This window comes from Catharus ustulatus, chromosome 3 (assembly GCF_009819885.2).
Source record: "Catharus ustulatus isolate bCatUst1 chromosome 3, bCatUst1.pri.v2, whole genome shotgun sequence".
In the NCBI taxonomy this organism is placed as follows: Eukaryota; Metazoa; Chordata; class Aves; order Passeriformes; family Turdidae; genus Catharus; species Catharus ustulatus.
In genome coordinates, this window is record NC_046223.1 from 51,373,852 (window position 1) to 51,382,917 (window position 9,066).

Consider the following 9,066-nt stretch of genomic DNA (forward strand, 5'->3'; position numbering starts at 1 on the left):
ACTACCACAGAAGTAGTACTAGAAGTAATAACACTTGTATTATATTAGTCTCCAGAAATTCCAGCAGTGGTTGTGATATGTGTAAATTAAAAAAAAAACCAACAACCCAATACAATCTTTGCCTTGAACAATTTACATACCGAATCTTCTTGCAGCTATATTGTGTTTCATCTGTTTTCCTCCAAATTAGAATGCTTAACAACAAAGTAAAGGCGTATTCCTGTACATACAACAGGATTCCTGTAGTGCATTACTCTTTTTCAGCTCTTTTTGTCCATGTTCATTTATTGTCTGCAGTTGAATTACACTGCTTTTTCACCCGATGCCAAGGACAGGTAGGATTCTCTTTCCACATATAAGCAGATCAACACAGAAAAGATTGTTGTTCTCTCCCATGTGAAAGCTCTTTTCCCTGAATGGTGAATGAACAAAATTCTTACACTTAAAAACACCTTTAATTTCTTTCCTATACACAAGATGTACTGTTTTATCTTGATAGTCTAACATGGGAATTGCCACAGGAATACTTTGTTCTGTTTTCTTTGGCAAGTAACTGTCTTTGAATATTGCCTTATTTTCCTATGGAAGGATGGCTAGGTGCAATACACCCCCAAAACAGCAACACTGTGACAAAACACTATTTCATGCAGGTTTTTAATGCAGGTTTTTTACACAGGAAGCCAGGCTGTGGTGAATAAGCCTATCAGACTCACACAGAGGATTACCATGGTTGTCACAGGGTAAAAAAGATTGTTGAACTATGTCAACATGAACAGTACATCAGTCCTGCTGCCTCCTAAAATGTCACATAATCGATATTCTCCTAGACCTCTCCTCCTTTTATGGTGGCCATTTAAGGCAGTACTGTCTGCTCAACTAAGATGTCTGCTGCTTCCCTTTGGTACCTTTAACAAGGAGCATCAGCATCATTTTCTCTGGATAATTGAACTCTTACTTTACTGTATCTACTTGTGGTGAGTGTATGAATGGCAAAGTTTTTCTGTGCCTCACATCAGTATTTGTGATTGAAGAAAGGAAAGGAGTGAGACAGGGTAAAGATGAAATTTCACAGATCTGTAATGACTACAGGACAATGTTGCCATTTCACCTCATTTCTCTTACTGCTTAAAGAGGAAGCATGGGTGAAAGATGCTGGCAGGCAATTCTCCATCCAAGTGCATCTGCATGCAGGCATTTCTTGTAATAGAATATGCCCTTTGAAACAGTGATCAAATATAAACAAACTGAAGACAGGATGGGCATTATTTAAACATGACATGAAAAGATGGAAGAAATAGATATTAAGGATGGAGGGCAACTCAGCAAAGCAAGTAGCTGCTCTGAGTTGAGGCTCAGCAAAGCAGCAAAACAGACTGGATTTATGAGACACTTATTTTGCAAATAAATTCTTTTAGTTAAACTTAAAAACAAGGAAGGAAGATATACTGAAGACCAGTCACACCTTAGCAAACATTTGAGTGCCATTAATGACAGTGACATAACTGCTGGGCTGAAAAGGTTGGGCTCAGTGTCCTCATGAACCTGATGAGCAGGTTTGGACAAACAGAGGCAAAACCTGAGAATGAGTCAGGGCCAGGAACTTTGGCTGGGTGAGTATGATCTCTCTTACTGAGTAAATGCTCAGAGAAACCTAACAAATAAAGTTAAGCTGGGTGTATGTAGATGGAATAAAACCAGCATTCTATTAGTTCACTGTCCTCCTGTAAATGTTTTGGTTCTAATTTTAAGATGTTAACCATTTTCAAGCAAAGCTGAACAGTAAGACTGTCAAATTCCCATGTTCAACTCTTTTGTACTTCCCAAAGGAAAGAGCACAGCCCAGCAGACTTGGACAGATGCTGTGGACTAACCTTTAACTGTGCATAAATACAAATTTCAGCTCTGGTAGAGGTATAAGGCTGCTGAGATGATCAACACTGGCCAAAGTAGGCAGGAGAAGCTACATCTGTGTCAGATGACCTAAATTAATGAGTTCTGTTGCTATTACATTTTAAAGAGGATATTTTAAAAGTGTACTTAGAAATTATTTAAATGCCCATCCAAAACCCAACATTCTCTTGGTGGCACACTGCAGCAGGACTTGTTTCTGAAGACACCCTGAATGCCTAGGGAGCTTGATTTGACTCTAAGTTAAACGTAAATTGTCTTAGGATGATAAAAAAATACTTAAGGATAAAATTAAGATTCCCTGCACTGCTTCAGCTGGATATGTTTCTCTGTACTTTTGATTTTACTGGTGTGTAGGTGGTATGTAGGCTTTCCGACACCATTAATTTAATGACTTTCTCCAATCCTATAGGTGTATATAGATTACATTTCCAACACTATTTCCAAAATTATTTCTACATGTATGCGCTAATAGTGATTTTTAAAATTTTCTTTCTTTGTGCATAGACTACAGCTTTATATTTATTATTTATAGTCTTTATTACAAATCTCTTTTGACAGCATGAATCTGAAGGAAGTATGACTGGACAACACTTTACCTTGTTAGGCATGTACCAATTTGTTTGGTTGCTATGACAAATGCTCCAAAGCCACAAGTGATGCTGAGCTCTCATAGGACAGATGATACAGGGCAGCATTGAATAAAATAAAACATTCATTGGTCTTCAGTGTCTTTGTCTGTTTTCTCCATTCTCTAAGGTTTCTTCATCTGACCACTGTGGAAAAAAACTGGAAAATTTCTAGTGTGTAATAAAGAACGAGCCAATATAAATTTAAGTTAATGCATAAAACCAGGCATACTATTCTTTCCCTCCCCAAAACCTGCTGCTTTTTCTTTCCAGTACTGCTGGAGGAAGTTGTTATTTTGTTGGGGTTTTTTTTGTTTTTTGTTGGGGTTTTTTGTTTGATGGGTTTTTTGTTTTTGTTGTTTTGTTTGTTTGGGGTTTTTTTGTTTGTTTCGGGGTTTTTTTGTTGTTTTTGTTGTTTTGTTGGTTTGGGGGGGTTTTTGTTTGGTTTTTTGGGGGTTTTTTTTGTTGTTTTTTTGCTGGGGACACTTTTTGGGCCATTCTCATTTCAATGTACTGAGTGTATCTGTTCTAAAAGCCAATTAAGTCAACTTATTCAGAGGGTTAACCATTTTCTTAAGTGCTAAGAAACTTTGGGAAGAGACTGAAGACCAACTTTTATATTCATAGTCTCAGTAAACACAAGTTTATTGTATTATTAGAAGGTGGAGAAGAAAATCCAGTAGCTTCCCTTAGAATGAAGATAACCCATGATTTTAAATTGAAGTAAGTTGACCAAAATTGGCTTTCCAGGAGGCAAAGTTAAGTATGCAGAAGAAATCCTTCACAGCAAGCAGATATTCATAGTGTGTAAAGAGCAGGGTGCTAAGGAAAACAAAACAAAAAAATCCAACCAGTCATCAGGTCTACAGGGCTTGAATATTCCAAAACTCGCAGGCAGAGCTGGCAGTTGCTGCTCATAAGGTAATTCAAGAGTGGAACATCATATGGTGTTAACTGTCAGGGCTGAAGTGCTTTGGTAGCAATGTGTGTGGGAAGCCTGCAGAGCCTGCCTGCAATGTGCCTAACAAACAAAATCACTTTGCATTGCATTCACCCACAAATTGAAAATATATGCAATATTTATTCTAGTATAGTTTTTGGCATAGGTTGCACCTCTAACACTTTGAACAATTTAAGCAAGCCTAGGGATCTTATCGAGGGCAGTAAATTAGAACATTTTGTTTGTAGAAAAAGGATTTGCTGTACTCCACTGCAAAAGCCAAGCCAAAGTTGAACTATGTCCTTTAAAAAAACAAAATAAAACATTTTTATAAGATAAACTGTCTCCATCTAGAAAACAGTTAAATAATGACCTTATTGACAGCACCTGAACAAACTTGCCATAGAAAAATGTGTCATTTTCAACACATTCGGATTAAGGGGTACTTGTCCCTGTTTTGCTTTATATAAATATATTTCTGTAATGTATACAGACCTTCACTGGCATTTGAAAAAAACAAACACAGATCTGGGAAAGATTTTATAATGATTTCAAGTTTTTCAAAAGTTTGCTTTTACAAAATCCTGAAGTTCATATGAACTTTTCTGTCCTTTTACAATAATTTATGTATAGAGGTACAGACTATGTTTTAGACTGTGAAAATAATAATTAAAAAAAGATATTTCCATGACTGAAATCTTCCTGTAATTTGGGTGGACATGGCCACTTGAAACTACTGACAACAAGCACTGCAAGCTACATAAATCCTCAGTGAGACTTTAAAAACAAACAAGGAAATTAGGTTCAGCCTGCTTCTGAATAAAATTTACTGAGGCCCTTTGGCACTATCCCAGAAACAGATTTTTTTCTCCTCTATTTTTTGTCGAAGCAGTTGTCTATCTTGTCTCTACTGTAAGTTGCATTACCCCCATTCTTTGAAGTGTTGATTTTTATGAAGCTTCTGTGAGATAAATACTTCCATTATAAGAGAACAGAAGCACTATAGATCCAGAGTACTTGCTGAGTTTTCACAATATATTGTGTAGTACATTGGCAAGTTCACGCAGCATCAACCAAATCCCAAATGGAGTAAGTCAAACATTGCATCATTGAGGGTAATTTAATGAAAAAGCCTTGGTTTCTTCAGGAGTGTAGAAAATTTTCTTATTCAAAACCTTGTTCGGTAGGTTACATTGACCATGATTTTGTAGTAGAAAAAAACAAAACAAAATGGAAAAAAAAAAAACAGAGAGAAAAGCAGAATTTGAAACTATAGCTCAAACCTAAAGCACCATTTCAGCCATAAAGTTAAAATTCAGAGTAAAAGTTGTGCCAGCAAAGTCTTGAAGTCTCAAAGCAGATCAAATTGTCAAAATTTGTTCCTGGCAAGGAGGCCTTCTCAAGTGGAAGCAGACACCCAACAGAAGATCTAGTCTTTAATAGTTTTATCCTGACCTAAGGCTGTGTTAAGCTTATGTTCCATGGAGCAAAAAGTTAAGTAATATAAGAGAAACTTTGTGTTCCATTTAAGGAACCAATCTCCACAGAATTTAATTTCTATCTCTACTTCAAGGTACTCCAGATGTTAACATAAATATTTCTATTTTCTTTTCTTACTTTCTTTAACATCTGGTGGCAGCCAATGGCAGAAATTGGGGTGTGGGGGGAGGTACTCTATGTAGAACCCAGCTAGAGCCCTCATTTTCTGCAGATTTTGCTTCCTCTTTTGTATTAATTTCAGTCAAAAGAAGAAAATGGCAGTGTTTTTCTCCAATAATACAGAAATCAGGTTGAGCATTTAAAATGTATTTGGATTTATTACACAGTATTTGATTTACTTGGTTGAATGGTAACTTCATATAGGAAACCCAGCAGGACATCACATGGCACAAAACTGTTGTAGTTCTTTCTAAATCTAGTTTATTCTACTTCCATTCAGCTATAGGGAAACCTAGGCAGAACATGAAAACTGGAGAAATTGCTAGCAGCAAATTAATTCTTTGTCTCTGCATGCTTCAAACAAGAGTACCATAGAGAAAAAATAACTCACATGTATTAATTTAGTTGCTCTTTTTCTGTGTTTTTGAACATTTGCAAAACATTTGTTTGCCTCTGTGTTGTTACTATGATTAAACATGTTTATTAAAAGTACTTTTAAAGTGCATAGTAAGGAGTGACAGACAATTGGAGATTGCAGGAGTTGGTATATATTATTAAACTGATGTGTTCTGAGATTTTGAATTGTTTGAATAATTTGCTGTAAGTGGTTTATTTAGACAAGACAGCAGCAACTGGTAGCAACTAGAAGTACTCAGCCTGATGTGATGCAGCTTGAAGACCAGTGGTAGCTCAGCTTTGGCACTACAGCACTCTGCAGAGGATAATTTGTTTTGTCCTTAGCTGCTTTTCTCGTTGCCATCTCCTGCGATGGTCCAGATTTTGTTTTAATGTTCTCGTTAGTCATAATTATTCCCCAAACAATTTATGCACATAAATTTCAGTTTTTGGATCGCTTTTTCTGTGCTCACTTACGTGAAGTACAGTGTCACTCACTGAGTCACATTATTGTTTTTGTCCTCTGAGTTGATACATGACATTACTCCAAGAAATAATAAGAATAATAAGACAAAATGCAAACAATGCTCATTTGTGTAAACTTTTGAATTAGTTTTGGGACTCACAACTCTTCCATTAATAAAATACTGAGCCTCTGAATAGTACCACAGTATAAATAAATGATAAATACTGAAAAGAAACAAAATATTCTGTTACAGTGGAACCTTGTCATGCTGAATGGTAAAATTCCCACTGCATTCAGGCTTTTAATGCTATTCATAATATATTCCTTAGGGGTTTTTTGTACCATTCTGCCAATTTACTGACATCATGATTCGTGTGATTTTTAACATTTGATGCTACAGATTATCCTGGTTTCAGCCAGGACAGGGTAAAGTTTTTGCAGTAACCAGGAGGGGGCATGGCCAGGACACAGAGGTTATTCTATAACACCTCATTTCACTGCTGGAGCTGGGGAAAAAGGAGCCTTTTCCAGCAAGAAGGGGCTCCTGCTTGTTGAGAAAACATGGCAGAGGGAGCCATCCAATATTTTCTATTACCAGGCTGGCTTTTTTCTGTGTGGATTCTTTCTTCTCTTCTACCCTCCGTTATTAGTATTGTTGCTGTTACTGCTCTTATCTCATTGCTGTTTCCAGTAAATTGTTCTTATCTCAGCCTGTGATCTTTGCCTTTTATGCCTCCAATTCTCATATCCAGCCACCTTCAGGAGGGATTGGGGAGCAAGCAGCAGCCTAGGAGCACTAAACTGGAGAACACCATTTCTAAACTGGGAGAAGCACAATCACTTCAGCTGTAATATTTTAACTTGTAATGAAAATTAAGGATTTGCTAAGAGTCTTTATTTTTCTAAAAATTAAAATTGTTAACAATAAATAGGACAGGATCCTCTGAAAGGCAGTCTGGAGTTCTGGCTCTGTGGGTTTGTTTTCTTGCTTGCTTAGTTGTCTTTTATTTACTACTATGACAAAATCTCAATGTAAAGAAGGATCTTCTGTAAAAGAAGGATCTTCTGTAAATCTTCTGTAAAGAAGGATCTGTTTCAAAACCTCAGCAGAGCTCTGTGAGGAATGCTCAGCTGCTTTGTTATACATTATTGCAAACATGGGATTAACAGAGCTCAACATCAATTATCAGAGCTAGAAAAAAATTCTCTTCTATTTGTAACCCATTTGTGTCGTAAAATCATAGGCCAAAGTGAGAACCCTTTTTTTTTGGCAATGTGAGATAAATAAAACTAAAGCACTTGGCCTTAACTGGAATCTAGGCTAAATCACAATAGTAGGGCTTTCCTATTAACATTGAAAGGTCAAGGATGAAAAACTGTCTCCTCAACATCTAAGGTGCTTTTTCCAATTTCTTTCAGATAATGGTCTCAGTCATATGGCTTAGTTTCAGTCCTGCATGAAACAGGGACTTGTACCCAATGATCCTTATGGGCTCCTTCCAACTCAAGGTATATTCTATGACTTCAGATGCCTAAACTGGCATTTTAGCTCCTCAACTCACTGTCAGATCTGCCCCAATGTCTAATTTATTACAAAACTGTAGGTTCTCAACCTAAGATTGCACTATGTCTAATGTGTTGGCTTGACAATAGGTCAGGAAGACATAACTTCTTTAAGAAGCTTGGGAAAAGAGAAGATAACTTAAAAAGTCCTTAGGCAATTTGGTTTCAGCATGACTTTTTGATTATAGTCAAATAAGCAAGAAGTTGACTCATTATTAGTGTAATATAGTAACAGAGAAGCAAGGCAGTTACAAAAGGCAAGAAATATTCTTAAATGAAGAGTGTTTGGAAACTGTTTGGAAAGTCTCTGATGTTACAAATTAATTATTCATTGCTTATTAATGTAATTAGCTAATCCAAATTAAGTGTTAAAATAATTATTTTAAATCACATTAGGAACAAAAAGCGAAACTACAGACAATACTTCATTTTCAAAGTCTCCCCAATGGATGAAAAATACTGCAGCAAGGCTTACTCACTGTCTAAAATGCAGTTTGAGAGAAATAGACTGACAAGTAGGTGAAATTAAAATCTTAAGTCAATTTGAGGCAGATCTATCAGATCAGTCTAGACCAAAGCAAGCGCTCTTCTCTCCAGCTCTGTAGACATCATTGAAGGGAGTCTGGCTCCTGCCAAGTCTGTGGTGCAGAAATGTCACTTGTAGCTTGAGTTAGTTCCCTTAGTACTTGAAGCCAAAAGTGCCTTGGGAGCCACTGTGACATCCTGAGTGAAGCATCTTGCCTGTGCACAGGTTTGACTCCACAAGCTCAGGGTAACTGATTTTTAATGGTATAGCCCACATTTCAGGCACCTGAAGAAACCTCGGAGATCACACTGTCCAGGTCAAACCTGTAAGTCTGGAACATTATTTTTCATCAATCCAAACTGTTAGCAATAGTGATGGAATAAATACTTTTCATTGGAGAAAATATCTAGTAAGAGATCATTTTAATGAGGGGATTTTGGATAGAATGTTATTGTTTTTGGGGAATGTGATCTAATCCTCTTACTAGGTTGCTAATAGACTAAGGAGAGGACAAAGAAAGTAACTAGAAGGGTTGTGATTGATTAAATGTGATAAATGCTTCTTGCTCTGAACTGTGAACCTACATAATTTAAACTTATGGTGTTTTTATAAGTTAGCCCAGTTTGCTCCCATTTGCATTGCAGAATTCCTTAATACTTATATCTTTTAGTACTTTGTCTAGCCCACCTTTCTCAACTGTACAATGATATACTGTGATCTGGATATAGAGAGTGCTCAAGTGTAAAATAAATGAGGTTTATCCTGATGTTCAGCAGACACCTCCTTTCTTTAAATGTCTCATTCTCTCCTTTTATCTCTGAACAAGTCCTCTTGTTGATGGGCTCTATGTCCTTCTATTGCCTTTATTACATATTGTTTCCAAAGAGTTTGCACTCAGCCATGTTATCTGCCCTAAATCCTATATCTTTGCTGTCTTTGTCTAGAGCTTCTAAGTTCTTGTCGTAGTAGACTTCATAGC